Source organism: Protomyctophum parallelum, assembly GCF_964188405.1.
Source record: "Protomyctophum parallelum genome assembly, chromosome: 18".
In the NCBI taxonomy this organism is placed as follows: domain Eukaryota; kingdom Metazoa; phylum Chordata; class Actinopteri; order Myctophiformes; family Myctophidae; genus Protomyctophum; species Protomyctophum parallelum.
The window spans coordinates 3,999,038-4,018,093 of record NC_139716.1 but is presented as its reverse complement, the minus strand read 5'-3'; positions in this window follow the sequence as shown (position 1 = coordinate 4,018,093).

Sequence of the window (19,056 nt, the reverse complement as noted above, 5' to 3'; positions counted from 1 at the left end):
AGCTCTGGGCCTAGCGTTGAAGAAGCTAAGCGGCTAAAAGGGGCTGTGGGCGAGGTACATGTTACCATAGCACATGTTAGCCGCTAACTGCTAACATGCACCTCACCCACGGTAGCTAGCAGCAGCAAAGATGCAAAGCTAAAGGCATTTTCACCGTACTAGGCATTTGCTAAATAAAAAATACCCTTACATTTAGGCAATAGCAATAGCAAAAGCTGATATTAAGAGCATTGCCGTGACTCGTACTATAACTGCTTTAATAAAATAAAAACCTTACCTTTTTCAACGAGCTCACAGGAGTACACAGTAGCATATCAAACGCGCGCATCTCACACAATGGCCGTCGGCGTCTTAAGAGAACGTCTGTACGTGCTTACGTCACAAGCCCAGCAGTGTTGCGTGTGTGTGAGTGAGGGGGGGGGGGGAGGACATGGGAGCGTAACATTAAGTGAAACAATACAAAGATACAATACAAATATATTATATAAATATTATAACTATGAACTCTATTTATTTACTTTCATCTGTTTTTTTAATTTCTGATTTTCATAAAGTGCTAATTAAAAAAGAAATCGTCCTCCCCTCCTTATTTTGGTATAGCCCAGGGCCTATAAAATCAGGAAGTAAAGGCTTTTCTAATTGCCTTGCGTGCTTGCCTGGAGTGGAAACACGTTATATTATTTGTGCAACTTGTAGATCACTGTATTGGACAATTAGAAGTTAGGCCTTTTTAAAAAACAAAACATTTACTCCTGCTATCGTTTTTGGGGCAGCCATGGCGTGCTGGAGGTGTGTAATTTGTTTTGTTTTTGTTGCCTTAACTCTGAAGTCTCTATTGAGTCACATAAACCAGGCACACAGTCGCAATCCAGATTTCCGTGTTATATGTGGAATTGAGGGGTGTACAGAAGAATACAGAGTCTTCAACTCGTTCTACTACCATATCAAACGGAGACATGGTCAGTATCTTCAGTCTGGTCTCCCTCCCACTGGATGGATGAGAACAGCAACAACTGAGCCGTCTAGACTTGGTTGTGAACATTTTGATATACCCATTTTTTCCGGAGCTGTGTCCCAAACGAGCGATTTGCAGAGGACCAGCAGTGAAGCAAACACATCCTGCACTCAAATGTCACAGGTAAGTCAAGATGTAATGCTGACTGCATGATGATTTAAAAAAAAAAACGTTTATATTGTAGTAACTTCTCATAAGATATGCACATGGTTCTTTAATGTAATTTATGAAAGACTTGCACAAATAAATAATTAAAATGGGACATGTTATGTAGCAGACTAAACATAACAAATGGCTTCCTCTAGCATAATATGAATAATATCCCATTATAACAAATTTGTCATTTAACATGTGTACAGGAGGGACCTGGTGGCAGTCATGTGATGCAGAGGACGAGCAGTGAAGTCAACACTCCTGCCACACCAAATCAAATGTCACAGGTAAGACTCAATTTTGGCTATATACATCCTGATCCTTATAAGATTTAATGAACTATTTGATATGGATCATGAAAATAGCAGTACTTGCTACAGAGTTGTGAACTAGTCTTAAAATGTATTGTATAATATATCATGTCTACAGGAAGGAGCCGGTGCCTCCAGCAGTGAAGTCAACTCACCTGTCACACCAAATCAAATGTCACATGTAAGATTACATTTTGCCTATGCATGATAATGCTATACAGCTATGACACCTGATATTAGAGATGTATGACTTCAAATCAATATCATGCTAATTTAAAACTTGTGTGGATTATAATTAAGGAGCTATTTTATTTATATAGTGGAATATAGCAGATCTACAAACACCAAATAGTACAAAGTGCTGTATTATACAGGCCTTAAGTCTGTATTGGATCTATTAGAAATAAATAAAACAAACAAATAGTTAAATACATGAGCAAGACCTGTCATTAGAGGTTCTACATTTGGGTTATAATATATTTCCGTTTAAATGCCCAGCCCTACCTGCTGTGAACACGCCAGACAATGTATTCTGTCTTCTGTCATTGTCTACAGGAAGGACCTGGTTTAAGTGATAATCTCACTAGACGTGCATTCGCCATCGATATCCGGGAAAGGGGCCACCTGTCCCAGGTATTGCATTTTACCATAACTTGGTGTTTTTAAATTTCCAATATAACAGACTGAACATTAACAATCATGTAACAATACATACAAAATATACAATATAATCAATATAATTTCAAGTCTGCACCCTTTCTATACTACAGTTAAACAGACTATTTTATAATGCATATACTTTTATAATACCAAGTAATACAGAACAGAGTAAATGAGGCTTGACCTTCTAATTACAATGTATATCACAGCAAGTGCCCATGGTAATTAGCAACACCTTTATCCCATACATCAGTGGTGAAATGAAACCAAATGGACCCTTGTGGGTCCATTTGGTTTAATTTTACACTCAACAGGTAAAGATCTATAAGGGTACATTTGGTTACCAGCTCTCCATCATTTAGCTAAGCTGGGGACCACCTGGAACCCCCTCAAGGACCACTGGTGGTCCCCGGACCTCTGGTTGAAAACCACTGCCATACATTGTCTGTCTCTAAACATGATGTCTCATAATTTGTTTCAGATGAGTGTCAACAGAATTGTGTCTGGAGTCCAGCAGTACCAAAATGCTCTGCTGCACACCATGAGGGACTCGATGATGAGGATCTTCGAAAGACACTCAGACAGTGTTCACTCAGAACATGTTCAAGAGGAGGTACTAGCGACATTGGACAATTTCCAAGATCCCTTCTCCTCAATGGCCACTGCTTACATGCAAGACAAAACCATTAGTAAGCTTTTTAATCCAGTTGAACCAGAAGAGATGGTGGCGTCTCGAAAGGCTTGTAGACGAAAGAAAGGACAATCGAGGGAACTTGCAATCAAAAATGATATATTTTACTATATACCCCTAATTAAGAGCCTTGAACAGTTACTGTCCAATTCCAGAGTTTTTAATATGATCAACACCACACCAAAGAGCTGTCACAAAGATGGTTTTTTGTATGACATTAATGATGGAAGCCTTTTCAAAACCCACCCACTGTTTTCAACAAGACCTTCTGCTTTGCAGGTGATATTGTATTCCGACGCGATAGAGCTATGCAACCCGCTCGGGTCACATGCTTCTGTAAATAAATTGCTGATGTTTTATTATACATTAGGCAATATAGACCCCAAGTTTAGGTCAAAACTGGCTGCAATCAGACTAATTGCTATAGCGAAATCTAAAGATATTCAAGAGTGCGGTGTTGATGTTATATTAAACAGACTTGATGCAGACTTACAGTTGCTATATAATGGTGTCAAAATCCAAACACCGAATGGTGACATGGATTTATTTGGGGCTGTCATTTCATTATGCGGTGACACCCTTGCACAACATGAGCTTGCGGGATTCAAGGAAGGAGTTGGTTTTGCATACAGTAAGTGTAGGCATTGTGAATGTACCTCTGAGGACATGCAGCTCAATTTTGATGACCAATGTTTTACTAAAAGGACAATGGAAAAACATGTTCGACAGTGCCTTGAAATAGAAAGAGCTAGTACAGTGTTTGTAAAGTCAGCCCTCAAAACCACTTATGGAATAAACAGAAGAAGTAAGTTGGTCGATTTTCCAGGCTTTGACCTAATTGAGCAGACGCCGCAGGATATAATGCACGTAATTCTAGAGGGCGTCGCACCTATGGAAATTAAGTGTGTATTACAACACCTCAACTCAGCCATGCAGAATTTTTTTTTTTAAGAACGACTTATGGCTGCAGCGGCGTTCCGTCGATAAAGAGCAGAGCTAATGGAGGCCTCAGACAGAGCCTCGACCTGGAGTAGCGGTAGCGGAGCTAGAACGGCCGGGCCTCGTTAAAGCTAGTTGGACTTCTAGCATCGGAGCTAAAAGCTCTGGGCCTAGCGTTGAAGAAGCTAAGCGGCTAAAAGGGGCTGTGGGCGAGGTACATGTTACCATAGCACATGTTAGCCGCTAACTGCTAACATGCACCTCACCCACGGTAGCTAGCAGCAGCAAAGATGCAAAGCTAAAGGCATTTTCACCGTACTAGGCATTTGCTAAATAAAAAATACCCTTACATTTAGGCAATAGCAATAGCAAAAGCTGATATTAAGAGCATTGCCGTGACTCGTACTATAACTGCTTTAATAAAATAAAAACCTTACCTTTTTCAACGAGCTCACAGGAGTACACAGTAGCATATCAAACGCGCGCATCTCACACAATGGCCGTCGGCGTCTTAAGAGAACGTCTGTACGTGCTTACGTCACAAGCCCAGCAGTGTTGCGTGTGTGTGAGTGAGGGGGGGGGGGAGGACATGGGAGCGTAACATTAAGTGAAACAATACAAAGATACAATACAAATATATTATATAAATATTATAACTATGAACTCTATTTATTTACTTTCATCTGTTTTTTTAATTTCTGATTTTCATAAAGTGCTAATTAAAAAAGAAATCGTCCTCCCCTCCTTATTTTGGTATAGCCCAGGGCCTATAAAATCAGGAAGTAAAGGCTTTTCTAATTGCCTTGCGTGCTTGCCTGGAGTGGAAACACGTTATATTATTTGTGCAACTTGTAGATCACTGTATTGGACAATTAGAAGTTAGGCCTTTTTAAAAAACAAAACATTTACTCCTGCTATCGTTTTTGGGGCAGCCATGGCGTGCTGGAGGTGTGTAATTTGTTTTGTTTTTGTTGCCTTAACTCTGAAGTCTCTATTGAGTCACATAAACCAGGCACACAGTCGCAATCCAGATTTCCGTGTTATATGTGGAATTGAGGGGTGTACAGAAGAATACAGAGTCTTCAACTCGTTCTACTACCATATCAAACGGAGACATGGTCAGTATCTTCAGTCTGGTCTCCCTCCCACTGGATGGATGAGAACAGCAACAACTGAGCCGTCTAGACTTGGTTGTGAACATTTTGATATACCCATTTTTTCCGGAGCTGTGTCCCAAACGAGCGATTTGCAGAGGACCAGCAGTGAAGCAAACACATCCTGCACTCAAATGTCACAGGTAAGTCAAGATGTAATGCTGACTGCATGATGATTTAAAAAAAAAAACGTTTATATTGTAGTAACTTCTCATAAGATATGCACATGGTTCTTTAATGTAATTTATGAAAGACTTGCACAAATAAATAATTAAAATGGGACATGTTATGTAGCAGACTAAACATAACAAATGGCTTCCTCTAGCATAATATGAATAATATCCCATTATAACAAATTTGTCATTTAACATGTGTACAGGAGGGACCTGGTGGCAGTCATGTGATGCAGAGGACGAGCAGTGAAGTCAACACTCCTGCCACACCAAATCAAATGTCACAGGTAAGACTCAATTTTGGCTATATACATCCTGATCCTTATAAGATTTAATGAACTATTTGATATGGATCATGAAAATAGCAGAACTTGCTACAGAGTTGTGAACTAGTCTTAAAATGTATTGTATAATATATCATGTCTACAGGAAGGAGCCGGTGCCTCCAGCAGTGAAGTCAACTCACCTGTCACACCAAATCAAATGTCACATGTAAGATTACATTTTGCCTATGCATGATAATGCTATACAGCTATGACACCTGATATTAGAGATGTATGACTTCAAATCAATATCATGCTAATTTAAAACTTGTGTGGATTATAATTAAGGAGCTATTTTATTTATATAGTGGAATATAGCAGATCTACAAACACCAAATAGTACAAAGTGCTGTATTATACAGGCCTTAAGTCTGTATTGGATCTATTAGAAATAAATAAAACAAACAAATAGTTAAATACATGAGCAAGACCTGTCATTAGAGGTTCTACATTTGGGTTATAATATATTTCCGTTTAAATGCCCAGCCCTACCTGCTGTGAACACGCCAGACAATGTATTCTGTCTTCTGTCATTGTCTACAGGAAGGACCTGGTTTAAGTGATAATCTCACTAGACGTGCATTCGCCATCGATATCCGGGAAAGGGGCCACCTGTCCCAGGTATTGCATTTTACCATAACTTGGTGTTTTTAAATTTCCAATATAACAGACTGAACATTAACAATCATGTAACAATACATACAAAATATACAATATAATCAATATAATTTCAAGTCTGCACCCTTTCTATACTACAGTTAAACAGACTATTTTATAATGCATATACTTTTATAATACCAAGTAATACAGAACAGAGTAAATGAGGCTTGACCTTCTAATTACAATGTATATCACAGCAAGTGCCCATGGTAATTAGCAACACCTTTATCCCATACATCAGTGGTGAAATGAAACCAAATGGACCCTTGTGGGTCCATTTGGTTTAATTTTACACTCAACAGGTAAAGATCTATAAGGGTACATTTGGTTACCAGCTCTCCATCATTTAGCTAAGCTGGGGACCACCTGGAACCCCCTCAAGGACCACTGGTGGTCCCCGGACCTCTGGTTGAAAACCACTGCCATACATTGTCTGTCTCTAAACATGATGTCTCATAATTTGTTTCAGATGAGTGTCAACAGAATTGTGTCTGGAGTCCAGCAGTACCAAAATGCTCTGCTGCACACCATGAGGGACTCGATGATGAGGATCTTCGAAAGACACTCAGACAGTGTTCACTCAGAACATGTTCAAGAGGAGGTACTAGCGACATTGGACAATTTCCAAGATCCCTTCTCCTCAATGGCCACTGCTTACATGCAAGACAAAACCATTAGTAAGCTTTTTAATCCAGTTGAACCAGAAGAGATGGTGGCGTCTCGAAAGGCTTGTAGACGAAAGAAAGGACAATCGAGGGAACTTGCAATCAAAAATGATATATTTTACTATATACCCCTAATTAAGAGCCTTGAACAGTTACTGTCCAATTCCAGAGTTTTTAATATGATCAACACCACACCAAAGAGCTGTCACAAAGATGGTTTTTTGTATGACATTAATGATGGAAGCCTTTTCAAAACCCACCCACTGTTTTCAACAAGACCTTCTGCTTTGCAGGTGATATTGTATTCCGACGCGATAGAGCTATGCAACCCGCTCGGGTCACATGCTTCTGTAAATAAATTGCTGATGTTTTATTATACATTAGGCAATATAGACCCCAAGTTTAGGTCAAAACTGGCTGCAATCAGACTAATTGCTATAGCAAAATCTAAAGATATTCAAGAGTGCGGTGTTGATGTTATATTAAACAGACTTGATGCAGACTTACAGTTGCTATATAATGGTGTCAAAATCCAAACACCGAATGGTGACATGGATTTATTTGGGGCTGTCATTTCATTATGCGGTGACACCCTTGCACAACATGAGCTTGCGGGATTCAAGGAAGGAGTTGGTTTTGCATACAGTAAGTGTAGGCATTGTGAATGTACCTCTGAGGACATGCAGCTCAATTTTGATGACCAATGTTTTACTAAAAGGACAATGGAAAAACATGTTCGACAGTGCCTTGAAATAGAAAGAGCTAGTACAGTGTTTGTAAAGTCAGCCCTCAAAACCACTTATGGAATAAACAGAAGAAGTAAGTTGGTCGATTTTCCAGGCTTTGACCTAATTGAGCAGACGCCGCAGGATATAATGCACGTAATTCTAGAGGGCGTCGCACCTATGGAAATTAAGTGTGTATTACAACACCTCAACTCAGCCATGCAGAATTTTATTTTATCACCCATAGATGTGCGTGACAAACCCTGTCCCATCAGTGTCGTTACATTGGCATCAAATGATAACAAACTTAAACAATCCTCTGGGCAAATGCTGATATTGTTAAAGATCATGCCTTTTCTTTTGAACATTATAGAAAAAAATGAATATGTTCAGTTTATTTTGGAGTTAATTGAGATAGTCAAGATACTTTTTGCCCCTGTTGTGTCTGTGCAGACTGTATTGAGACTGAAGAAAATGATTGAACTGCATTTGAAACAGTTTAAGCACCTTTTCCCTGGGAAAAATATTATCCCTAAGCAACATTACATGCTGCATATACCTGCTCAAATTCTTTCTCTTGGCCCGTTGATGAGGCATATGTGCATGAGGTTTGAGTCAAAGCACTGTTTTTTCAAACAGTGGTCCTCTAAACTTAACTACAAAAATGTCTGTAAATCACTTGTAAACCATAATCAGCGTTATGAGTGTTGTCAAAATGCAATAGGCACTGAACATCCCATTTTTGTACACGAGAAGGAATTGGGCCCCGTCTCAGAAGTACAAAATTTGGAGTATATTAAAGTAAAAATTAGAGATTTTCTGGGGATTGATGGCCTACGACATGCAGTCAGTGTTAAGTGGCTTAGTCTTAACGGTAACAAGTACATCAGTGAAAAGTCTCTCATAATTGTAAGTGCAATTGAGACCATACCTGTCTTTGCTCTTATAAAAAAGATTTATTTGGTAGACAGTTCACTGTATTGTATGGAATATCAACTTTATGAAACGCTTGGTTATAATAGAGATCTCTTGGCATATGAAGTTGCTGTGCCTAATCTTGCCCAGGCAACAGAGGTGATAGATGCTGAGAAGCTAATAGATTATACTTCATATTTTCCCATTAGTTTTAATAAAGGTGTGTATGTTTTGACAAAATATAACCTTGATGATGTAATTGCATTGAGAAATGAAAATTAAGAACCCAGGAATGGGGGGATCCGCAGCCAAATCATTTTGGGAAACCTGCATGGCATACTACTGAATTCTAAGGCATTTAGTCAGGCTCATGTCGTAATGGGTTAATTACATCATTATGAGCTCATGGTGTAATTAACCCATTACGACATGAGCCTGACTAAATTCCTTAGAATTCAGTAGTATTCAAACATCATCATGCCATGGTCCCCCAAAATGATTTGGGTGCGGACCCCCCTCCCCATCTGAAGAGGTTTTGTGAGAAGATTTGTGTTGAAATAATTAATGCTAATAGGACTGGTTGTTAAAGACAAGCTCCCAGTGTGAGCTTTGTCTGCCATGTATTAACACATTTTGACCTGAGATCAGATTCTAAAAATGTCTTCTACATCCTGACAGGTTTCTGAAAAAGCAATGTTTCTATGTCAGTTGTTCTTTGATTTTTCAAAAATAGCAGATCTGCTATTTTTCAATAGCTAAAGCATAAGATAATGCTAACACCAAAAGGGGTTCCCGCCCCAAAATGGGTTAATAGCCAACATGTAAAATATGGATAAAGGGGTTAAAATTATTGTCATCTGTATGTTATTGTTTTGTTTGTTTTTCATTTTTAGTAATTGTATTGTCTGATGTATTGTGGTTTGTTGTATTGTCTGTTTGTCAAAAAAAGTAAAATGCAATAAATATATTGTTAAAAAAATGATTGTCATGCTTTCTTTGTCATGCATACTATTCTTTTGTAAATATGAAAGATAAGTATAGCATGTGGTGCTTATATCATTGGTTCTCAAAATGTTTCATGTCAAGGACCCGCAATGTATACAATGTTTTTGGCTGCTGAAAGACATGTAATGACTTTCATATTAATAAATGTGGTGTTCATTTCAATATGCATTGAAATTCTTAAATTAAGTACTCACAACTAAACAATTGTCTTAAAAGTAGCAGTGTGGCTTCATTCTTGTCTCAGAGGGTAATTTTTGCTTGATGTACATGTACAGAAACTTGTTTAAAGATTGAATAACTTGGTAAGAGAAAAAATAAATATTTTCTAAAAACACTGTTAATCGTCTTATACAATTCTCCAGAGGTGGGGACTTGGACTCGAGACTCGAGACTCGACTTGGACTCGAGTCCCGATTTTGATGACTTTAGACTTGCTTGATCAAATCAAAAATAGACTTGGACTTGCTTGGGACTTGAATGCCAAAGACTTGAGACTTGACTTGACTTGAACGCCAAGGACTTGAGACTTGACTTGACTTGAGCCCTCTTGACTTGAACATTTTCAAGTCACTTAATACCTTACAGTATCTGATTATCTTTTTTATGACATGTAAAATAGTTTGGTATTTGTATATAAAGGGATGCCGCGGATCGGATATCGGGTCGATATCAGCCAAAAAACGTGATCGGGATCGGATCGGACTACAGCGAAAATGACCGATCCATTCCAAGCACTGCAAGCACTCCACTCCAGTCCATTCTAGTACTCCACTCCAGGACTTTATTCCTCCAGCAGTGTGCGCTACAGAGGCATTGGCAGCCCCAGTCACACTTCACAGTGGCAGTCTTGCACAGTGCAGGCTGCTAGGCTAGCCACTAGCCATTACTGCGCGCTGCTACTCAGTGTGGAGAAAGCCGCATTGACAGCCGCTCCCGCATGGGAGTATTATATATTATAAAACAAAAAAGACCCAACAGCCGAGTGCAAAAATGGATTTGCCACCGTGGCAACAACAGCAGCAAAGTTTCAGCCTTAGCTCCATGCAAGCTAATCTTTAGCATTGATTAGCGTCAACGTCTTAGACGAGAGAGACGGAACAGCGCAACAAGCTGACAGCTGAGCATGACGACATGCTCATGTTCTTAAAATGATATATCCCCACAGTCCCCAACAGTTGGTTGACAAATATGACCGCTGTTTGTCAATACTTATGTGACAGACCATGCTATGATGCTAATAACTGCTTAAGTGCTAACCAATGCTTAAATAAACAGACGTCACTATTTCCATTGTCATGGACAGACAGTGTGCTGTGTAGCTGTAGGACAGTATGCACGGTTTGGGGATCAGGGGTCCCCACTCCCAGCCAAATGATAGGTTCCATTTGTACACTCTAAATTGACATTGATTTTACAATATAAACAAATACAAAATAATAATTTGGGGTCACAGAGATACAAATTGCTGGGTCCTTAAAATGTTGTGCATAATGTGCATAATAATAATAAATAGTATGGATAAAAAATGGCATAGAATACAATAAAATAAATTTGTCACTAGAACACTTCCACATTTGAAGTATAGGCTCAAGTTGTTAAAAATAAATGGGTCAGTTATTCTCAACCTATACTCATGTGGAACTTGTTTGTTGACTATTATTCTGGGGAGGTGTTGTTCTCTGTTTTGAGTAATAATATTATCACTTGATCAATCCTGATTCAACATTCCAGACTATAAAATCTGTAATAAAAGGTAAAGATAAAAAAAAAGTCTGACAGATTTGGGAAAGCATAGAGCGACTTAAATATGTGCTGGATCGGATTGGATCGATATCGGATCGGTATCAGTTATCGGATCGGTTTTGATGATTTTAGATCGGTATCGGATCGGGAGTGGAAAAAGTGGATCGAGGCATTATGTAACATTCCTCTTCTACCCTGGATTTGAACACCTTTTCAGTGCAAGTAATGACATTTTACCATTGTATAATAATAATAGCCTGCTTGCTCAGGGGAAACATTTAATTTGTGTCAGATCCTGTGTCTCGGTGAGACATGACCTTTGACATGATCTAAATGGCTCAATAGATGCTCATGATTTATGTAAATCTTTACATATCATTAATTAGTATTATGTCTTGGTGGGACTTGTTTGGGACTCTAAACAAAAGGTAAGGACTTGGTTGGGACTTGAAACAAAATGCTTAGGACTTGTTTGGGACTCGAAACAAAAGGTAAGGACTTGGTTGGGACTTGAAACAAAATGCTTAGGACTTGGTTGGGACTCGAAACTAAAAGTTAAGGACTTGGACTTGCTTGGGACTTGAATGCCAAAGACTTGAGACTTGACTTGACTTGAGAGCAAAGACTTGAGACTCGACTTGGACTTGCAACATAGGGACTTCCTCCCACCTCTGCAATTCTCTCTTGGTAAGTATATCATGATTAAAACAAGATCAATCCTATTTTAAGACTAGATATAAGATAGAAAGTCTTAGTTAGCTCAGGATTTTTTGCAGTGTACATACATAGGTGTACACGGACATTGCTGGTTGTAGGAGTGGTTAGGTTAGGTATGCGGTCTAGTCTAACTTGGACTCAGGGGGCTCTAGTAAAGTACTGGTTCTGTTCAGAATGTCTTGTCTCGCGTCATTCCACAAGATAATAGAAAATGCTCGATAGTGGGCTCGATAAGAACCCAGCTCGATAAGCCTGATCGATAAGGTGATCGTTATCAATAATTATTAACAAGCTCAGACATCCAAGCAAACTCCCTCATGGGAAACTTTGTGACAGCTGCAGGAAGCATATATCATTACCAACCATTATACAGACAGAATGTACACCATGTCTCCCTGTTTAAGTAGCATTACATGACTCTGAATCAATTCACAAAATGTGATGAGGTCATCTAATTTGGAAAAGTAGGCTAGGGCCGTTTTTTGTGTCAAAAAACCAAATGCTTGCATCATGGAAACAGCCCTAGTTGAAACATTCTACTTGAAACAGAATGACACTTAAATAAAGAAATGTACCTAAATTATATTTAAAAATAAATCCCTAATTCCCGTACCTGAACTCCGTGAAGCTGAGCTTCTCTCTCTGCTGGACCACGGTGGCTCCCAGGCTGTGCACCATGTCCCTGAGATCTCTTAGCTCGGCCCAAAGAGGATCGGGTTGTTGTACCAGGGTACCAGCTGGTCCAGTCTGAGCCTCATGATCAGGGTGAGCCTCAGACAGACAGAACAGTAACAGCAGAACAGCCACACAGTAGAGCTTCATTCTGGAACAGACAGTGAGTGAAGTGTGTCTGTCAGCGTCTCACAGCCTTCCTTTATGCCCCGAAAAGACACGAACTCGACGAACCAGCGTCGGCCGTGCGGTCGACACCCAGTGGAAAGTTAATGTACAACCGCACGCTGGCGTGGCGTAATAATAATAACCGTACAGGCGCTGGAAACAGCGTCTGAGAAAAATGTCTAGTGTAATCAGCTGCTGTTGTTCAGATACAGTACATGCAGTACAGGGTTGCTGTTCTGCTGGGCTGAGCACGCCGTCACCCCCAAAGCAACACCAAAAGGTCGTGTGGGGACAAGACAGGTTTTTTAAGGTCGACCACACCAATGAAACTCATTGAGTCGTATTGGTGGGGTCGATCTTTGACCTTAACAGGGTTTTGTCCCAATAAGCAGTCTCTATACCGGTGTGGTTTGGGCTTTAGATGTTCAGATAAATATTTAAAAAAATCACACCCGTGTGAAGTGAGGGCCGCTGTACTGTACTGTACTGTACTCCTCCCTGGCCTCTCGTGCGTGTGTGTGTGCGTGCGTGCGCTCACTCTACTGGCCTCTGTAGGTGTTGCAGCTACATACACATACATTCATACATACACATACATTCATACACACACACAGCTCCTGATGTGTCTTCTCTTACAGGGCTCTGTGGATTAATTTACCTAATTCCTTTGTTGAAGTTGCTGTTGAAATGAATAGGAGGTCCAAGCAGGCATATTTCCTTCTTTCCATTTATTGATCAGCCATCAGTTACAGGTTACAAGCATTGGTTCCATGGTTACAGTATATTGAGGCCTTCGTCCCAGGCAGAGCGCCTAGGTTCCCCTTGTCTCTCTCTGCTGTCCCTCACTCACAGTCCTAACTGATTCTCTGTACCATCTTATACATCCCCAATCTGTGGGTGTCACCTTGTCCCTGTGTGTGTGTGTGTGTGTGTGTGTGTGTGTGTGTGTGTGTGTGTGTGTGTGTGTGTGTGTGTGTGTGTGTGTGTGGGTGTGTGTGTGTGTGTGTGTGTGTGTGTGTGTGTGTGTGTGTTGACCCTTAAGGCTCTGTTGCCTCCGTAAACAAGTTACCACAGGTGGTCTTATTTTCAAAGCATTATTCAGTGATAAACCCTCACAATGTAATTTATATAGCAGGATCTCACAGCTGTTACAAACTGACTATCTTAAAGTGTCCCTAGGCTATCTTAGTGACTTGCTCTCCTAAATGACCTCTTCACTCAAGCTTCTCTGCATGTGAACTCCTATATGCCGAAGTGTTATGTGCACAATTATGACATTTGTTGTGAGGCATAAGCTATAAAAATATACATCACTCCGCATAGGAGTGGATAGTGGATAGACGCCACTCAAAAATCACACCGTGTGAATTGTGAAGTGAGGGGTGCTCTTATCATCATACATCACATTCCATGCTCAGTCGTACATACAGACATAGGAGCCGCTGAGCGTCACTCAAAAACAGATATTTATTCGTAATAAAAACACAAAGGTGTGTGTGTGTGTGTGTGTGGGGGGGGGGGGGGTCAGCACTAGCCATGGCGAAACTTCAGCCTGTGTTTTTGGGACTTCTACATTTACAGAGCAAATATGAAGTGCTCACCATGGGGGTCTATGATCGCCCCTCACTTCACACGGGTGTATACTGAGAATTTCGTCAACAAATAAAAACTAGAGTCTAGACTAAAATGTTAGGAATTGCCTAGTGGACAAGAGATCCAGTATAAGACATTTTACACTTGGTTGCATGCTGAAAATAGCTGATCAACGAGCTTGTAGATCAGCCAGTGTAAAAACAATCATTACGACGGCACCAAGAGCCGCCAAAACACATTTTAATCGACTAAATCAACTGTGGATTTAGTTGATTAAAATCTTATGACATTTTAGACTAAAACTAGACTAGACACTAAAACATTCCAGGTGACTAAAATGTGACTAAAACTAAATGAAAACTATTCAAGAGACTATCCATCCATCCATCCATCCATCTTCAACCGCTTATCCGTAGTCGGGTCGTGGGGGCAACAGCTCCACCAGAGTGCTCCAGACTTCCCTCTCCAGAGGAACATTAGTGATTTCCTCCTGGGGAATCACGAGACGTTCCAATGTGTGTTTCCAATGTGTTTCCTCCAACTGCGCCTTGGTCTGCCCCGGGGTCTCCTCCCAGTGAGACGTGGTCCTTGGTCTGCCCCGGGGTCTCCTCCCAGTGGGACGTGGTCCTTGGTCTGCCCCGGGGTCTCCTCCCAGTGGGACGTGGTCCTTGGTCTGCCCCGGGGTCTCCTCCCAGTGGGACGTGGTCCTTGGTCTGCCCCGGCGTCTCCTCCCAGTGGGACGTGGTCCTTGGTCTGCCCCGGGGTCTCCTCCCAGTGGGACGTGGTCCTTGTTCTGCCCCGGGGTCTCCTCCCAGTGGGACGTGGTCCTTGGTCTGCCCCGGGGTCTCCTCCCAGTGGGACGTGATCCTTGGTCTGCCCCGGGGTCTCCTCCCAGTGGGACGTGATCCTTGGTCTGCCCTGGGGTCTCCTCCCAGTGGGACGTGATCCTTGGTCTGCCCCGGGGTCTCCTCCCAGTGGGACGTGATCCTTGGTCTGCCCTGGGGTCTCCTCCCAGTGGGACGTGGTCCTTGGTCTGCCCCGGGGTTCTCCTCCCAGTGGGACGTGCATCGAGGACCTCCCTATAGGGAGGCGCCCGAGAGGCATCCTAACCAGATGCCCCGAACCACCTCAGCTGACTCCTTTCCAGTCTCTCTTGTGTGACTGAGCACACATATCCCTGTTCTTTTTGATACAGAGACAGTCGTGGCGGCAAGAATGTCAGGTCGCTCCAGCCAACTGCAGCGGCCAATGAGGTCGCTCCAACCAACTGCCGTGGCCAATGAGGTCGCTCCAACGAACTGCAGTGGCCAATGAGGTCGCTCCAACCAACTGCAGCGGCCAATGAGGTCGCTCCAACAAACTGCAGCGGCCAATGAGGTCGCTTCAACCAACTGCAGTGGCCAATGAGGTCGCTCCAAACAACTGCAGCGGCCAATGAGGTCGCTCCAACAAACTACAGTGGCCAATTAAAGGGAGAAAAATGTAGCAGAGCCGAAAGCCAAGATAAAATATTACACATTTGTATCACATGCTATAATAAATATTGGTCAAATGTATTTGTGAGTTATCTGACTGAACTAACTGTTCTGGAAAGGAAAACTGTTTTTTTATTTTTGTATCCATAATGAGTTAATAGCACAGGCAGACTCTTCACATACCAGAGGATGTCTGAAATAAACACCAGGCTGAGTACAAGGAGGATATGTATGTGTATATATATATATATATATATATATATTGTGAAGTCTCTGTGGTCATCAACAGGCGGGACAAGGTATTGCAGCACTTTCAAAACGCTGTTTTATTCAAGAGCAGTAAATTATATGGGGAATTACAGACAGGAGAAACCTCACATAGGTTTCTCTCTGCAATTTATATTCCAGACAGTATTATTGATTTCCTTCACAGGTATCCTTCACAACCTGGAGATGGAGTAGAACAGAATATTAGCTTCAACTCAGATTATACAGTTTCTTACGGCACGTCTCCGCTCTGGAGGGCTCTCTATAATAAGAAACAATAATAATAATAATATCTGACGGCGGAGTCTTGCTTCGTGACGTCGTCAGTATCTAGCCCCCACTGTAGAGGATCTTCTCCCACAGCGGGGGTTCAGCTCCGAGCGAGCACCAGCCGCTGAGCCTACCGGCGTACATAACGAGTGCCTGCCTGCTATAGGCAGTTCTCGATGCAATGTCTCAGAACTATATAAAGAATTGTAGGTTTCTTTCCGACCTTATTGTTCGTAGTTTCCTCGTCCTCGTCGCTGTGGCGGGGTAGCCTCCTTCCTGCCGCGCGGTCCGTGGAAACTGGACTCCTCTTCTGATTCTCTGTGGTTCTCACGTCGCCGTCACTGGCGGGGCTGCCTTCCTCCCGCAGCCCGATGCGTGAGAACCGGAACGCTTGTTCCTATATGTCCATGATACAGTCCCGTGGATTCTGTCGCTCGGACATAACCCTGGACTGATCCGATGTGTCCTTCATCCAGTCCTGTGGCTAGTGTCCCTCGGACACAATCCTAGACGGATTCTATAAAACCTGTGACGAGAGGAGAGTGACAGTTCAAGACATGCAGAGCCATACACATGAGCGTGCGTGTTTTGTGGAAGTGTGTGTGTGTCCCGGAATCTAATATTTTCACCTTTATTGCTGCCTACTTAATTGATTTGTTCAATCGTGCACAATTTAGGTAATTATATCAGACCTAAGGCCCCTGGGAAGGCCTATAACATCTAAATAGTTTCTATTAGGCGAATTACTCAGAAATATATATACTGTTGCTAAAGCTTGAAACTGTTATTCCAGTGTTTGTTTAAATAATCCAAACCAATGTCTTTTACATTATTTATTACACATAATCAAAGTACAGATTGGTAGTATTTACAAATGGATTCAGTTTGCCTGTTGGCCTAATCTCTAGATTGCGAGAATAGCAAGATTAAACAAGACAGTAATAATTAAATCAGATCAGTGGTGATCAGGTAGATCAGATAGTTATAGATAGTCAGATAGTTATCAGATAGTTTTCAGATAGTCAGATAGTTATCAGATAGTTTTCAGATAGTCAGGTAATTAAAACCTGTATGGAAACAAAGAAACACAAATAGTACATTATGTTTACAGCTGTTTAACTGGTATACTATATGCGATGATACATTGTTATTACAGAAATAGAATGAACATACCGTTAGTCCATTTAGATGTTAGATCGTGTGTTTACACGGCTCAATTCTTAGTTGCAAGGCCTATCTAAAGCTTGGTCTCAATCACTAGGATGTCTACTCAGTAGGTTGTTTTTAAGAAAAGAGAGAGAGAACAGTTCTTTCTTGCTGTTTCACTCTGAGAGGCGGACCTGACCTACCCAGGGGGTCGGTTGGTGGCCAGCTAAAATGGGGAACTCCCTGCTCCATAGGGTGCCATGCAATTCCATGCATACAACATATAGCAAAAACATTAAATGGTATGAATAACTCCACACCTCCCACTCGGTATTCTGTCTGTAAAGACTAAGAAAACCGCTAACAACCTAAAGTCATTGCAACTACAAGGTTATACTAATACAATTACACATTTCACCCGAAAGCTAAATAAAGAAGCAAATACATATTGTCCATCAAAGGGTCCAAATATGCAAAAAAATGGGGCGGATGCTTGTTGACGTCTTCCGTGTTGCCAGCACCCGCATAAGAATGCATCTACATACAACCCCCAACTAAACAGTCCCGCCACACAAGTCCACCCGGCGGTGGGCTTGTGCATCAGTCCTGCTCAGTGGTAGTCGCATGAGCTGCACCTGTAGGTACTGGCTTCTCTGAAGCACACTGCCGGCCGGCAGTGGAAAATATTTTTTAGTTCATTGTTCCTCTACTGGTAGAAGAACCACCAGCCTCCTAACATCTCTGTGGAGGGTGGTTGTGGGGCAACTTCCAACGAGCTGTTCACGTTTGGAGTGGCCAGTGGTGATGGGAATGCTTTGGCACGTCTTCACCTTTACGTCCCGGACGATTCCTTTTCCATCTGGATATGCCTCGACGACTCGGCCTAGTCTGAACTGGCCTCTGAGCGCATTCTGGTCTGCCATCCAGACTAAGTCTCCTTCTGCGACGTTCCTAGCTGGTGTGTGCCACTTCTTCCGGATGAACAGGTCTGGCCCTGCCAGCTGGCTCCAACGTTTCCAGAACTTGTCCACTTCATTTTGAATCGCTCTTAGACGGACGAAGGGGTACACAGGAGACTCGAATCCTCGGGTGTCTCCACTGTGTCCAGTGCGTCCCAGCAGGAGAGAGTTGGGGGTGATGACCTCAATGTTTTCGTCCAGTAGCTGGGCTCTGGCTCCAATGGGCCTCTCATTAGACAGGTTGGCAGCTAGGTATAAGAGTGTTTGGAACTCCAGTGCTGTCAGGTTGCCTTCTTCTCCCACGCTGCTCAATGCTTTCTTCATTATGCGAACTGCTGCTTCTGCTGCTCCATTTCGATGGGGAGAGTCTGCTGGATGTATCACCCAGGACCAGTCAGTTCCAGTCTCCGCTGCTTTCTTTTGTACTTTTTCCCTGTCAATACCTGCCAGGAACACGTAGAGTTCTTTCAGTGCTGGCCTAGCTCCCACAAAGTTAGTTCCCGGGTCAGACCAGAGCTTTCTGGGATGGCCTCTCAGAGCGGTGAAGCGTTGGAAGGTTTTCAGGAAGCCTTCAGTCGAGAGATCCTCTACCATGTCTGCATGTATTGCTCTTGACGCCATGCAGCTGAAGACTATCCCCCATGCTTTCTTGCTTGT